The sequence below is a fragment of the Haemaphysalis longicornis genome, unplaced genomic scaffold (genome assembly GCF_048455015.1).
Source record: "Haemaphysalis longicornis isolate Haplotype H1 unplaced genomic scaffold, Haemaphysalis longicornis Haplotype H1 scaffold_5, whole genome shotgun sequence".
In the NCBI taxonomy this organism is placed as follows: domain Eukaryota; kingdom Metazoa; phylum Arthropoda; class Arachnida; order Ixodida; family Ixodidae; genus Haemaphysalis; species Haemaphysalis longicornis.
In genome coordinates, this window is record NW_027526385.1 from 69,387,118 (window position 1) to 69,403,598 (window position 16,481).

Consider the following 16,481-nt stretch of genomic DNA (forward strand, 5'->3'; position numbering starts at 1 on the left):
AAATAAATAAAGGAAGAAAGAAAAGCCAGCAGTCTAGAACGCCAAGGAGGGTGCAGAAGTATTGCAGGACTGTTTTTCGACCTCTTCGAACAGAAAGGAAGTGGACGAAAACTTGCGCCCAGGTGGAATGCGAAACCACGACGAAACCATGCGAAACGATGCTTTATCAATTCAATTACCGGGGCAGCTGAATTGGCCACTTTCTGATGTTTATGCGCATTTAAGTGTGTAATGCGCTTAGGGGTTGCAGCATGCATCGCCGCTCCTACAAGTCGGATTAAAGGGGGGGCCTTTTTAACCCCCCGGGTCGTGACTCCAGCAATTACGACCCGTACGAGCGGTCGACCAACGGAGAATCCTGCTGTGCCACTTGCGGTTCAACCAAGATTGCCAGAACAGAGGCCCTCGCGACGCGTGTCGATTAACCTAATTGGGGCTGAAGAACTCGTTTCATGAATACAGAAAAGATTACAGCGGTCTAGAACGACAGGGCGGGCGTATGGTGCGTAGTTACGCGTTTTCTCTGATGAACACATAAATTTTGTGTCCTTAGGAATGAGGGAAGGTTGACGTAGACATGTGCGTCGTTTGGGATCCGAACCCACAACGTTCGGTTTGCGCGCCCGATATTTGACCAATGCATCTGCCGGTGTAACGTATGTCGCACAAAGCCCCCTTGCATCCGCAGAGGTTCCACCAATGCCTTCTACAGCGGCGCTGTTGCAGGCCAGCTCCCATTTTTTTTTTTTGTGAAGATAAACACCAGAAAATGGTCAATTCAGCTGCCCCGGTTACTGAATCGATACGGCATCGAAGAAATTATATAGTCTCACACTTTCATATTCAACCTGGGCGCATGTTTTTGTCCACTTCCTTTCTGTTCGAAGATGTCGAATAGCAGTCCTGCTATAGATATGTACCCCTCTTGGCGCTTTAGACTGCTGCCCTTTCTTTCTTCCTTTCTTTCTTTCTTTCTTTCTTTCTTTCTTTCTTTAGTTCTTTCTTTCTTTCTGTTCTCTTCTGTTTAACTGTCTGTATGCGTGCGTGTGCACCATCTCTTGCTTATAGCCGAACATCTCTTTTTCGTGCGTAGCCCGAGAAAAGCATATACTCACTCCTGCTCAATTCGGCACGCCTTCCAACCACCAATTCTCCTCCGGGGCTTTGTATTATGATACAATATGGCGTATATTGCCTGTGAAAAATAGTCTTCCCAGCATAGCATGTGTGTTCAGAGGTGAAGCCGACCTTTGGGAGATCGTTGTAGCCGTGGCTTTTGTAAGCTGGCTTCCCCATCTTGTGTGTTGTGCAGTGAAGCCTGCTCACAATCCCGCTGAAAGCTTCTTTGGCGCAACGGCATGGCTTAAGCGGGAGTTTGCGGCCAACCAATAACCCACACACAGCTCCACTGGTCATGCACCTTCACAGAGTGGAACGACATGGAATTTCAAGGGCAGAGCACTTTAGGGGGCTCGCCGTGTCGTAGCTCGATCGCTGAACCCACGTAGAGCCGCACGGCCGCACGGCGTTCTCTCGTCGCGGCGTCCCCACAGAGAAAAAAAAAAATCTTCACTATGGCATCCCACAGACATTTTGAAAGCCAAGCGGTTTATATAGGCATAATCGTTCGAAACTTGTGAATCGCTGGCGCTTGCACAGCATCTCCCCGTTGTTTAGCGCAAAGAAAACTGCAGGTACATTTGAGGCAAAATATACGTAACTAACCGGTGGCACCCGCGTTCCTTTAGTTAGGACCGCTTGTTGGGTTGGTTTTTACGATAGTAAGCAAAAAAAGCGGCAGTGCAACGTGCGGGAAGAAAAGCAATCACAGAGAGAACAGAACAGAGAGAACAGCTGGCACTGTTTCAGGCAGGGGGCGCGCGAGACCTGCGGAGGCCAGAGCTGTAAATAGAAGGCTCTGGCGGAGGCTAGGGTGCCTCTATGCGCGCCCGCTCCCTAGCGGAGGCGAGAAGTTTGAATTGCATTGGGTGGGAGCAGTGAGCGGATAACGGCGCTACAATCCATCATGGTGAACCATTACTCTGAACTTCCGGCAGCTTCCACATTGAGGGGAACGGCTTTAATTTTTTCTGACTTCCTTCATCTTCTTCTACAGTCGAGGAGCTGTACATGCACGTCGCCTGGAATGAGATCATTGAGGAGACGCGGCAGACTCCTCTAGTACCGGTGAGTTGTGCAGAATGCATTCGGCTCAATGGTTCTAATCACATTCAGTTAAGTCTCGTGTCGTACAGTGGTTGCTGCATTAACACACGAATTATTTTGTCAGTGCGTTGGACCGCAATCATTCTGGCGGAGAGATATACACTTAAGACACGGATCACATGTAAGGGGGGCGACAGCTGTTATAAATCTGCTCCTCTCTCATAACATAGGCTTACTAGCCGTATATCGTCCGGTATTTTAAACAATGGGGCTGTTTAAGCTTTTTTCTATCCGTGCGGATCGTTAGCAGGAAATACCGCTCGGCAAAGGGCAGAGGGGAAAAATAAAAGGGCGAGGAGGCATGCAGCCAACGAGCAGGTTTTGGGAGTGCACAAAAAAAAAAAAAAGAAAAGAGAAAAAACTTCCCGTCGACGGAAGCAACGTGGTTCCCTCGCGTTAAGAAACCAGCGTCTATCCGCTTGCGGTATCTTCGCATTTGGGGCCCACAACTTATTCTCTGGGTTCCCAGTGCGGGCATTGGCTTTGGACTTCGGCTAAGTTGAAGTGGACTTTGGCTTCGAACTTTGGCAGTTTGGATTTTAAACTTAGGAGGGTAAATTGTAGATTTTGATTTAAGTAAGTTTGCGTAAAGAAATCGGCGCTTTTAACCACCTTTTCCTTAAGGAAGGGGCAGACCTCAGAAAAGCCAAAATAAAGCTAGTGAGGACCACCAGCTCCTCTGTTTCCTCAGTCTTCGCATCTCAACCGCGAACGTGGCCGAATTTCATTAATTATACATCGACTTCCGAATTGGGCAAACAAAATAAACCCACCCGATAAATTTTCTGAATGAAAGTTTGGTTTAAGTGGACATGTCGCTTGAACTTCCCTTGTGTTGTAGTGATAATGGGGATGAACTTGTTGACCTTGGCCGATAACATGCTCGTACACAACTCACTTCAGTCACGAAGTTACGCTATTGTGGCGGGCAGTAAGAGAGGCAGCATAAACAGCACAAATTGTGATAACGGAAAACGGAGCCGAAAAACAGACAGACAGGCGGACGGACGGATGGATGGGCAGGCAGACAGACAGACGGGCAGACAGACAGACAGACAGACAGACACAGACAGACAGACAGACAGACAGACAGACAGACAGACAGACAGACAGACAGACAGACAGACAGACAGACCAAAATGTTTGTGTTATGCAGCCCAAGATAGACGATCGCCATGTGCATGAGCTTTCAGTGCGCGTAACGAAAACCTCCAGGTGATCAAAGTTGATTCATAGTTTTCGTCTATGACTTGCCCCATAGCACAGGTGTAAAATCCGCGCGTAAAACGCGCGCAATTCAAGTTTTAACCTAATCGTCGTTGGTCTCCTAGTATGAGCTATTTGGCGACATTACGAGGTACATGCTTCCGCATGAATTGTACACACAACTTGAGTTCAACATCAGAAGTTCTTGCGGAACTTATTTTGTTTCGGAACTAATCATCACGACTTCGGTCAACTAATGAAATATTCAACGCCGGTGCAGGCTTCGAACGGGACGTGCCCGCCACTGGACGACGTCACGCCCGATGAGGTAGGTCTGCAAAGCAATCGGCACGAAGTACGAGGCATGTACAGCAAAATTAAACAGTCATTGAAACAGGAAGCTGACTTCGTTATGAGCGATACTTCGCTAAAAGCGGCCATGATATGCTCCCCCTGCACTGAAAATAGGTCCATGTCACACTTTCAATAAAGTGAGAGTTTGATTAAAACGATTTTTTATGACGAGGGTTTTCTATCTTTAAAGACACTCTGCAACACTTCCGATAAACGCTTTCGCTCTTTCCTTCGCATCTGGATGCACTGCAAAAGCTATAATCGCCAGCACTGCGTGATTTGCTCGTCGCAGCAGATCCACCTTCTGTTTCTGATTTGCTTTTGTGGCTTTCTTTTTAAAGTGGCCATCGAATGCGTTCATTGCTGCAACTGAAGGAAAGCCGGCCAATAGCCGCTACGTTGCTGTAATGACGTCATTCCAGTGGTCGAAAAACTCCAATACCGTGAAAGAGAGAAAAATCTTCTGAGCAAGTTTCTAAGTTATCTGATGGGCATAGATTAATAATTTTTGGCGGAGGTACTTCTTGTCCCCCCATTCTAAGTACTGGATGCGCTTGCTGACTACAGACTTAAAGCGTTTAAGATTTAGAAAAAAAGTTGAGGAAACATCTTACCGGTACTCACCTACGGGGCAGAAACTTGGAGGCTCACTAAGAGGGTTCAACTTAAATTGAGAACGACTGAGCGGGCAATGGAGCGGAAGATGACAGGTGTAACATAACGGGACAAGAATAGAGTGGGATGGGTCAGAGAACAAACGCGTGTTAAGGACATATTAGTAGAAATTAAGAAGAAGGAATGGACGTGGGCAGGGCATGTAATGCGAAGGCAAGATAACCGTTGGTCATTAAGGGAAACAGAGTGGATCCCTAGAGAAGGCAAGCGTTGCAGGGGGCGGCAGAAAGTTAGGTGGGCAGATGAGATCAAGAAGTTTGCGGGGATGAATTGGTCGCAGTTAGCACAGGAGCGGGGTAATTGGAGATTAATGGGAGAGGCCTTTGCCCTGCAGTGGGCGTAGATAGACTGGTGGTGGTGATGATGATGATGATGATGATGATGATGATGATGAGGAGGAGGAGGAGGAGGAGAAGGAGGAGGAGGATGAGGAGGAGGAGAAGGAGGAGGAGGAGGAAACTTGCAGGGTGCCTTCAAATAGTCGGAAACTAAGGGGAGCCGACACAAATCCTGGAAGAGACAGTGGGGTTATATAATGGCGAAAGCTGTAAAGGCAACACAAAGTAGCCAGATGAAGCCAAAACAGCCAAAAGTAGCCACATGCGCTGTTTGCGATATTGCAAGCGATTTGCAGCTCAATCATATCCGTGCCACCGTGAGTTATTCCCGACTTGTGACGTCACGAAACGTGGTGCTCTTCGTAATCGGATACCGCGGTGATGCCTGTCTTCAAAGTAACAGGGAATTTTTGGTCGACGCTAATGCCAATCCTACCGGGTGCGTCCGATTTGGGAATATAGCGAAGTGATGTTCGGATGCATGCCAACCTGTCTCAGAGTCTTCTGGCTATGCGGTCCTTATAAATTAGCTAGAGCCCAACTTGGGTACTCGCTAGAAATGGTGTCGTATGTAAAAAAAAAAAAAAAAAGAAAAAGTGGTTGGACCCGTGGATGGTTGAACTGAAAGAAAAACGTTTCAATGCGGTCAACGTGCCGGAGACAATGTTTTAGTTGCTCTTTGTTATAAATGACAAAAAAAAAGTGAGATGTGACAATTTGGTAATCCTGTGACACTTTTTGAACTTTTTTTCGAAACCTTGAATTTTTTGAGAACGTAGTCAACAAACAAATCCAGCACTTACATTAGGGGGTCGCAAAGTATCTCGGCCAAAAATTACTGCTTTATGCACATCAGATAACCTAAAAATTTGCTCAAAGGCTTTTTCTCTCTTTTTAGGTTTTACCGTTCTTCCAGCGGTCGAATTACGTCATTAAGGCCATGTAGCGGCTATTGGCGGGGTTTCCTTCAGTGGCAGCAATGAACACCTTCTATAGCCCCTTTAAATAAATAGAAAGCCACAAAAGCAAAGCCGAAACGGAAGGCGCATCTGCTGCGACGAGCAAATCACGCGGTGGCTTTCCGAGCTATTGACAGCTAAAACTTTGGCAATGCTTCTAGATGCGAAGGGAAGAGTGAAAGCTTTTATCGGCAGTGTTGCAGAGTCTTTTTAAAGCTGCAGTTCTCGCGAGCTTTCTGTAGTTCACATCCATAGCTGACTCAATGCGGCTAATTAGTGTTAAGGTTATAAGTACGTGTATGCAGGGAGCTCAGGAGTCTTCCAGTCCAAGGAGTTGGGTTAAGTAGCCTTCAAACTTCTCCACTGAGGTTAGAATTATATATAGAATCAAATGTAGAGCGAGATTGATTTTAACCATCGCACCCTGGACACTCGTTCAAACATAGCGGCAAACGTAGGGCGAGTTAAGAATTTTCGTGACCTGCAACGTAATCGCCTGCGAAATTCGCACGGAGTTTACTCTTTTTATCGCCGAGTAAGCGCGCAATTATGAAGGAGGCGCTTTCTGCGTTTTTCTTCCAGGAATCGGCATTTGGAACTCTCCTGTTCATATTTTCGGTGAGTGGAAACGTCAGTCAAGTACGGGTATACCCCGTGGCCTTGAATGTGGTGGTAATCGACAACAGGCAGACATGCTCACCTAACAACGCTAAAAAAAACAATTCTGGGACACTTCAAGAAGCCATGAAGAGAAAATACAACTTCGTGTAATGTGAAAAAACTGGGATTCAGCACCTCACTCAGCTCTATTACAGCCCCAAAGGACGTTTTTTTAACAAAAAAAAGCAAGAAGTATTTAAAAACTTTCAAATTTTGCGCCACAGTGACGTGTTATGAGCAAGAATGTCGTCATACGGGCCAACAATAAAACAATTTTCAGTGCGTTAACTGCACGTTAGCATTCAAGTGATGCGGTCAAATGGAACTAGAGGCCCCATTACAGACGTCCAGTCATGTGTCGTCGCGACAGGTCAGTAAGGCGGCCGCCAATCGCACAAACAAGGTTACGTGACGTCATAGAAAAGTTGCGGGAAATTGTCTAGGGGGTCGCGACTGCTTCACACGTTTTCTTTAATATCTCCGTTATTTATTCGAAGATTGCGATGATATTGACATCATTGTTATCGGGACTAAGCAGTCTTTCTAATAAACCAAACTTTTATTTTGTCTTCATGGCTCCTTTAAGTCGGCCTACGTGCTTGTGAGGCGAAAGCCTGCGTACTATTGGGACTGATGCCTGTTATTTACACGTCCCTCCCTTGACACAGCAGCCACGCTATTTTAGCGTGCATAGTCCATCTTTCGCCACGTTAATCCGCCTTAATCCACCATAATTCATCTTAAGCCACCCTTGCCTAATTTCCGCTCCCCATCCACCTGCACCCATATTGGTTCACCTTAGTTCACCTAATACCACCTTACTAATAATTACTACCAACCACTGAAGAATCATTAATCCATTTTGTCATCTTAATCCTCCTAAATTTCACCCCAGGACGCGGGTCCGATTCCCGGCCGCGGCGGCCGCTTTTCTGATGGAGGCGAAAAGCAAAACCGCCTGTGTGTTCGAGATTGAGGCGCACGTTAAAGATCCTTAGGTGGTCAAAAATAATCCCGAGCCCTCCACTACGGCACGCCTCATCGCCTGTGAAGCGCCGGCGTGGTTAAACCCTACAATCAATCAAATCAATCAAGAAATTCCACCCGCTTTCAGCTTACCAGTCATTACTATAAATCACTAATGAATGGCTAATTATCTTTGGTAACCATTAATAATCTCTTGTACACGGCCGGCATGGTGTGATTTGCTTCTGACATTCCTGGGCTTTTTGTACCGTTCGTGTCGACGCCAAAGTCATTCAAGGTCACCTTACAATAAAGCACACAAGACCAGCTCCTTGATTACTCTGGGAAGTGATTATGTAGCCTGGAAAGAGTTGCGAGGATATAGTGGCACGAAAAGCTGCCCGAAGCCCGCCGATGTAACTGTAAGGCGTTGTGCTGCTGATTCAGGTATGGTTCCGGTTCCGGTCGCGGCACCGTTTCTATCGCGGAAGAATTGGTCAGGTTGACGAAAGCGCACCAGTGGCTGGCGTCAGCAAACAGCGCCAACAGCCAACCTTCGGTGCGCTCAATTCCCATTTTCTACCAAGCGCGTACATCAAAGAAAAAAAGAAAGAAAGAAAGAAGAAACAAGAAAAGGAGGGCGCAAGAAATCACTCCCGCAGTCCCGGTTAGCCTTCAGATTCTGTGGAAACAATGTCGAAGCAGCATGGACGGGGATTCGGCAATGAGTAGCTGCAGCGGGTCCGATGCCGAGGAGTAGGCTGTAGTCGACATCGGCTGCCGACTAGCCATTAGACAACCTAGACGAACCTAACCACAAGAAATGCTCTCGCTCTCATATCTCATAAGAATACGCTTATTTTATGACCTAGGCAAAACCTTAAACGTCCATTTGTCGAGATTCAGGCGTATATTAAAGGTACACCCAAGCAACCCCGATGGTCTAAACTAATCCCCCGAAACTAATCCACTAAGGGGCGCCTCATAGCCGACGTGTCGTGAAGGACGCAAAAACCCCCAAATTCGAAAGAAATTAACAGAGTCCGGCAGACGGCCGCCATTGCTGTCATATAAGCAGTGAGAGAACGTATAACCCTTCGTGAGAGCGCATATACGTTTTGGGCGGTTTGGTTTCAATGAAGTCAAGTCGTGGGTCGAGCCGGAGCACAGCCGACCTAGCTGCATGTAGCGATGTCGTTTACGATGCACTACCGTTTCGTGCTCATTTTGTTATCTCTCGTTACCATTCGAGGTTTGTAGCAGGCTGTATACAAGATAGAAATAACTAAAAAGTTTAATTTTAAGTTGAAATCGTGTCCGGCGTTATATGGTGTAAAACGCCTCGACGGGTGGTGCAGTCGAACCTCGTTATTGCGAACACTGAAATAGCGAATTACCGGCTATAACGAACTAAATACGACCTGGGGTGGCCACGCTTTATTTCAGTGACGCTTATTCTTTTTATAACGAAACCGAAACTGCCAGAGCCGCGCGCTATATCGGCTATAACGAAGAAATATTTGGTTCACGCGAGGTTTTAAACTGGATAGCTAGGTTAAAAAAGCAAAACATAAAAAATAGAGGATATCAGTTTGCAAAACTACAAAAGTAGAAAAGGCCCTTTCGTGCGTGGACACTGTGGAAAACGTGAACATACTGTGAACATACCCACCTGTGAACATACTGTGAACATATGCTGTGAACATACCCACCAGGTGAAGATCACATGCTCCTTCAAATAAATTAGAACGCAGGCCTACCCGCCGTGGTGACTCAGTGGCTAAGGCGTTACGCTGCTGAGCACGAGGTCCCGGGTCCGATTCCCGGCCTCGGCCGCTGCTTTTCTGATGGAGGCGGAAAGCAAAAACGCCCGTGCGGTCAATATTTCGGTGCACGTTAAAGATCCCCAGGTGGTCAAAATTAATCCGGAGCCCTCCACTACGGCGCACCTCATCACCTCCGTTGCGTCGGCGCGTTAAACCCTACAATCAATCAGAACGCAAGCCTGTTTTGTCAAACGCACTTTGTTCATGTTCCGGTCCATTTAGTTTGAAATGCCAACAGGAGACAGCTAAGGATTACTTCGGGTATAGCGGGTTCGAAGCCTACTTATAATGCGCTTATTATCCAGGATTTTTGCGTGAGCAAGATTGCCGATTTGTTAAAGCCGATTTCAACCTCTACCGTTACCACAAATATCGGCTATAACGAACTAATTTACTGCCCCGATAATACTTCGTTATAAAGAGGTTCGACTGTAATTTATTCTCCATGAATTAGCTATTTAGTAAAGAAAAACCTGCGAGACGACCTCTATTGAACCCACTTCCCGCATCGTTTCCGTCGGGCACATACATCCTTGACTTCAAAAACCACCCGAAAAATGTCGGGAATTCGGTGCCACAGGAGGAGTAAGTTGCTTTTCAATTGGCTGGTGACAAACAAACGAGCCAACTACACGTACGCAACGTTTTTAATGGCATCGAAATTTCTGACATTGCGACAGGTGGTTCTCTGCGTAAAAGATACAGTTGCGGGGATGCCAAGAAACGAGGGAAGTGTAATGAGTTTCTTCCCCGACTCTGCCATGACATGACGTTACTTTCATCGGAACCACGTATTTCTTAGTAATTGCCAAGTAAACATTCGTTCGACACACATTCAGGCCGTTATTTACCGCCCTCGTTACAGCGAGGTTGTAAAAAAAAAAGCCCGGCTTTTCTGTGCCTTAAATAACGTCCTGACAGTGTATAATGTTGGAAAAAAATGGCCGGGTATTTGCTCCTTTCGTTGCAAATGTCGCCGAAAGACGATAGTCGACTGGCGCCCCTGCCAAGTAAAGGCCTCCCTTCTCTTTCCCGCTAACCTCTCATGCTGTTCATCTCCCGTCTCGTTCCTCGCAAGATAACACGCAAGAGTTTTGCTCAAGCCAATTTAAATTTAAGTCGGGTGCCTCGATGCCAGCGCTGCCGTACGGCAGAGACACGCGTGAATCGAGGCACCCTACTACAACGCTTATAGAACCACGTTGCCCTACTCCACGAGCGTTCCAAGCGGAACGTGGATCTCATCTAGTGGAACCTTTCGTTGCTGTTGCCGTTTGATTTCTCAAATGCCGCCAGGAGGTAGCGCTGGCAACAGCAGGCGACGGTTTTCTGCCATTGATGTAGTATTTCATTTGCTATCGCAAAAACCAAGCATGCATGCATTTTTAATAAATGAACACTGCAAATACTACTGATGCATTGATCTTCTGCCTTAATTTGCGCAATGTCTTGTTATTGTTCAACATTGTTGACAACTATAAACACTCACACCGGACTTAGACGTTCAGATTTGGCTGTGGGTATATAAGACTATTGGGCAGCCTTCGTTTTACTTTAGCCGGGTGGCTAAACCGAGTCACAGACACACACACAGACAGACAGACCGAAATTTCTGTGTTTAAGTAGCCCAAGAAAGACTATCGTCTTTAAAAATGCGACATTCACTCCGTACAAAACATGATACCCTGCGGAGATGTAACGTGCCTGGTGTTTTACGTATGACGCGTGGCCCACCCATTTCGAAGTGGCGTGCGGCCATTGCCGCGCTCTGCTGCGATAAACCCGGCCAATCTCTCTCACCTTACTTATATCTCCCTTACAACCTGGATTTTTCGCGCATGCGCATGGGATTGCTCCGGAGGAGCTTTTTACGAACACGGGGCCGCCGGGTGTACCTTTCAACTAGCCATATAAAGCTTCGCTTTAAAGTGGAACCGTCGTTTGGAGAGCTTGTAGCGGTGAGTCAGCAGTGCTTTGTAAAACACCTCACAACTGCCATGTTTTTCTCGTTCAACCGCCCATTTCAGTGCCTGCTTACGGAGAGGGTGGGGACCCGTCTGGTGGCGGCCGTCAGGAATCACGTGACCCAACCAGCGACCGACGCCGGGCCCGTTCGACGTCTCCTCGCCGGGGCCTTCTTTTGACACGCATAAATTGTAAACTGAAAACAGTTTCATTGTACATTGAAAAAAAAAAAAACACCTACGTGCCTTTTGTACCCAAGTTGTTTGACAGCATGCTTGCCACCAACGCCCATCGCTATTGCCTCCTGATGTACGTTCCCGCCGCCCCGTGGTGGAGTATAGCCTGTTACGTTATTTAGAGTTTACCCAGTTCTATTGGCGACTATGCTGTCCTATAGTAACCAGACGGTTCTGTTACTGTTTCGTATTCGGCCATGTGCATGGATTTTCACTGCCTGCTGGGCACTGCCCTTCAAGCCACTGCGGCTTTTGCAGGCCAGTGTGAATTTGTACAGTGTTTTGGCCTGTGTAATAAAGTATTATTTTTATTATTATTTGGTACAGTACATTTGTAGGTAATTCATGCTATCGCTACATTTATTGTGTCTCGCTTCTCAACAATTTTTTCAATGAACACATATATTATGTATGTCCCTTTGGCTTCGCTCTACAAGCCACTTGATGGCTTAGGTGAACGCGCATGATGTATGCTTCTGGTGAACTTTTAATAAATGGTATTATTATTATTATTATTATTATATTTCCCCCCTCGGCTGCGAAGAACTCGTTCGAAACTCGTATCAGCGTCTTCAGCGCTTTGCTAAGAGATCCTTGTGGAGCTAGGCTCATCAGAAAGTGCTCACGAAAGCACACACTCAGACACGACCTTAAAAAAAAACAGTAAATACGGGATATATACGAGCTCTAGAAGGCGTATGCATGGGAGCTGCGGATGTACAAGTCAGTATAGTTTGCGTCATAACGATATCGATGTAGTGCCAGGACCATATGCCGTTCAGAGATAGGCACAAGTCAGGCACTCTTGGTTAGACGCAGAAAGTTATTTAAACGTGTTAATGTGCCGTGCCTCGCCCCTAAACGGCCTAAGAGGTACCAAACTACCCTTATTTAAAAAAAAAATGCGCAGAATTGATTCAAGGGAACATTTCACTGCAACAACAACAACAACAACAAAAAACACTGGTCTTGCAAAGACTTTGGCATCGCTGGGGATCTTTTCTTTTTCTTTATTGCCTGATTTGGCATACCGCAGTTACGTACAAGCTCAACCTAGAGGTTGATGTAAATAGTCGCCCTGTTATACTTTAAGCAGGCATTCAACATCTGTGCACTCATCAGAATCAAACCATTCATACTTTGCAATACATCGTCATCGAACCCCTGCACGGCGTACGCTTCTCAAGCTAACGCACGTTTTCAGTTAAATAACTAACCACAGGTATAGCGTCCACGTCGTTATTCCGTACAGCCATTCTGCTCCTCCGTATGGCGTGAAGGCCGAGCAAGAAAAAAAAAAAAAAGGCCGCCATTCCGCCCTGCGAAAGTGTATGTCCAGCGAATCTTTTGTAAACCACTAAACGTGCTGATGTGGGAGGGCACGAAATGTTCCTCGTCGTCTCAGCGGGCTTGTCACTTGCCCTCGGCTTCTATGGCGGCACAGCGTGACGCATGCGCTGTCCTCATGATGACGTCAACCCCCCTCTTCGCGAGCAGCTGCAAACTTGGTCTTTACCAGGAACACATTAGGGAGTCCCATTGTTCGCAGGCGACTTATCATCTATCGTGAGGTTTCCATGCTTGTTTTGTGTTGTTTTAACGAATACTGAACTCTATGCTGTATGCCTGATTGCAAAGAAAGATTGCGCTGGGCTTCTCTGGCGGCAAATGCTGGGTCCCGCCTAGCCTGACGCATGCGCAAGGCGTCCTGGGCGAGAACTTCTGGATCATGCCTGGGAAGCTTCTTGTTTACCACACGAAATTCTCCGACCAACGATAAGCTAACAGCCTCGCTGTGTAAACATCATACGGTGTGACATCGTGTTCTATGTCAAGGTAGCATACTCCATCTGATGTCAGTGGTAGGCCTTCGTGCAGAGTTCTCTGAAGGACATCCCAAAAAAGTACCGCATCCCAGCAATTCACAAAGACGTGCTTGCATTACCTGCAGTCGTATCCCCACGACCAAAACGTCCCCTTTCATGTGACCAAGTCAAAGCTGGCATTATCTGCGTGTGACCCTTCACGGTGGCTCAGTGGCTAAGGGGTTGCGCTGCTGAGCACGAGGGCGCGGGTTCGATTACCGGACGCGGCGGCCGCTTTTCTGATGGAGGCGAAAAGCAAAAACGCTCGTGTGCACGAGATTTCGGCGCACGTTAAAGATCCCCAGGGGGTCTAAATTATCCCGGAGCCCTCCACTACGGCGCGCCTCATCGCCTGCGTTGCGTCGGCGCGTTAAAGCCTACAATCAATATCTGCGTGTGTAGCTTAAGAAAGAAAGTTTTTACCCACCCTGTTAGTGGCATTTTTAAAGACGTTGTTAGCCCGACTTCCGTGGTAAAAGTTCCTGTACATCGGTTCAGGACATAAAAGTTCAATAACATCGCAATGAAGACGCTTGCGCGTAATCTTAGACACGTGCTCAAGGGTAAATCAAGCATTCAGAAACCGACATGACGACGCAACTTCACGCAAATATACCCACTGACAGCGTGACGTTGTACACCTTTTGTTCACACAATAAAATTGGATGGAGAGAACAATCTAACCCGAATAAACGTTCTTATAAGTGGGTCGCAGTGATCGCGTAAAAGCAAAAACCTTGACATGATCTGTTTTACATACATATTAGGCAATCCCAGGCTTCCATCTTTTAACGGCCGGAACACGTTTCTGCGCTTGTGCGTTCAAAAGACGATTGCCATACGAACACAGCAAACAGCTGATGAACTCTGAATGTTTTCTCACGCACAAAACAGCGCCTGCATGACATACCATAATTTGGCAATAAGGAACGGGTTGCATATGTGCGCGCTCGCGAAGATCGATTCGTGGCCACCTGCCCATGCATTCGTCTTAGTGCGCGCTGGGGCTCGAACCCAGGTCGTTCGCGCCCAAACCCGAGATTCTACCCCTAGTCAACTCAAGCCCATTAGCGAGGGTGGATCCTTTAGTAGCCGTTTCTCAAAACAATAGACGGAGTGTTTGAATCAAACCAGTACGTGGCGCTGGGTGAGGGCGGGAATTCAGAACAGCGAGGGGAGAAAAAAGGGGGGTGGAGGCGATGAGTTTAAAACAGGGAAGAGGGAGAGATGGGAGGGAGGAAGCAAATCTATCGGTTAGGTGGGAGTAGGGCAGGTAAGCATACTGACAACCGACGCCCCGATTCGAAGGGAAAGACACTAATCATCATCATCATAATCATCATCAAGAGGCTAGGGAAGAGAGTGGGGAGGTAGGATGAGTAATATACCGAAACAGAATCAGAAGGGGGGAGGTAAACAGGAGTGCAAGAGCAGGAAGGGAGGGGGGGAAGCGATGGGAGTTTAAAACTGGGGGGAAGGGGGATAACCCATTAAGTTAGGGAAGGGTGGGGCACACTAGTAGAATAACACAGGCAAGTCGGTTGGTGACAACCGATGTCGCTTTACAAAGGGAGAGCCTCTAATAATAATAATAATAATAATAATAATAATAATAATAATAATAATAATAATAATAATAATAATAATAATAATAATAATAATAATCAATCAATCAATCAATCAATCAATCAATCAATCAATGTTTATTATAGTGCCCAGGAACAGCGGAGGCCTTCGTGCTGGAGCACTCAGAGGGGAAAATGCAGCACTGTAGTACATCAACAATTTGCTAATAAACACTCAGTGAGCAAAAAAAAAAATGAGAAAAAAAGACAGAAAGACTTACAAAAAACGGCAAAGAAGATTAGTAATAAAATAGTGCAATCCAACCCAGTTTACACAATCAAGTCATGCTGGCGCACAGAAAAGGTATAAGACAGCAATGAAATGCATCAACAGCTGGCAAAAGAACAGTGAGCGAGCAAAAAATATGAAGAAGCTACAACTTCAAAGAAGAATAAAAATACCATAGTGTAATTTTAGTCAACATTACACAATCAATAGAAACTGTAATGTCTGGTCAATTGCAAGAAGACATCTTACAATAAGCGTAACTATACGGAAGGGTGAGTGAAAAGAAGAAAGTTTTTACAAGATTCGGGAAGCGTACATTTTCAGTTTCAAATGGACGCATGAAGTGAATATGGCAACTTTTAATGATAAAAGTGGCAGAAAAAGAAAAATTCTACGATAATTACAGTCGCAGTATCAGCACAATACACGAATAACAGGAACAAGAACAAGCTCGGTGAAGTCAATGCACACGTCAGGACGATAAGTGAAGAAAAAGAGCACTGCCAAGATGAACCTAGTGTGTCAGAGCTGACAACCCGGCCAAAAACTCCCGAAGAGGACGCTGAAAGATATCGAGCTTCTCGGAGTGAACATTATGCAGATGCTGCATCCTTTGAAGAGGAGAACGTGTGCTGAGAGCTCCAGCTGCTTTAAAAGGGTTAATAATAATAATAATAATAATCAATCAATCAATCAATCAATCAATCAATCAATCAATCAATCAATCAATCAACCTTTATTTTCGGTGCCCAGGAACAACCCTAGGGTCTTGGTACTGGTACACCATATACAAATCGTACATAAAAACAAACTAAAATCAAGACAACACAACACACAAAACTGTATGCATGAAAGAAACAATAAAGTAAAGATAGTTACAGTAATCTCAGAAAGCAAAACAGCAAAAAAAAAAAAAAGAAAAGAAAAGAAACAGGAGACCTAGCGTTGCAAGCCATGACACTCGGACAGCGAAATGTTCAAGGCACGTGAAAAACAGGAAATACTCACTGAACATGACAGCGATAAGTTATACGCATAACACGAAGGTTTTATAACAAAATGTTCGGAAGTTTCAACTTTGAAAGAAGTTCAGCATTACAAGCACTGGCACTCAAACCTACAGAAATTCAAGCAACGCAAAACCAGGAAATGTGAAAAACAAACAAACAAGAACATGATTTGCCTAAAATAAATACAGCACATAAATTTGCAATGACTAAAGGCACTTAAGCTACAACAGTTTTCAAGTCGTTTGAGAACAAAGAAAAAGAGCTCTGAAATATATCAAGACGATCAGAATATTCATTATATGCACATTGTATTCTGCAGATGGACGAGCGTCTTCTACTTA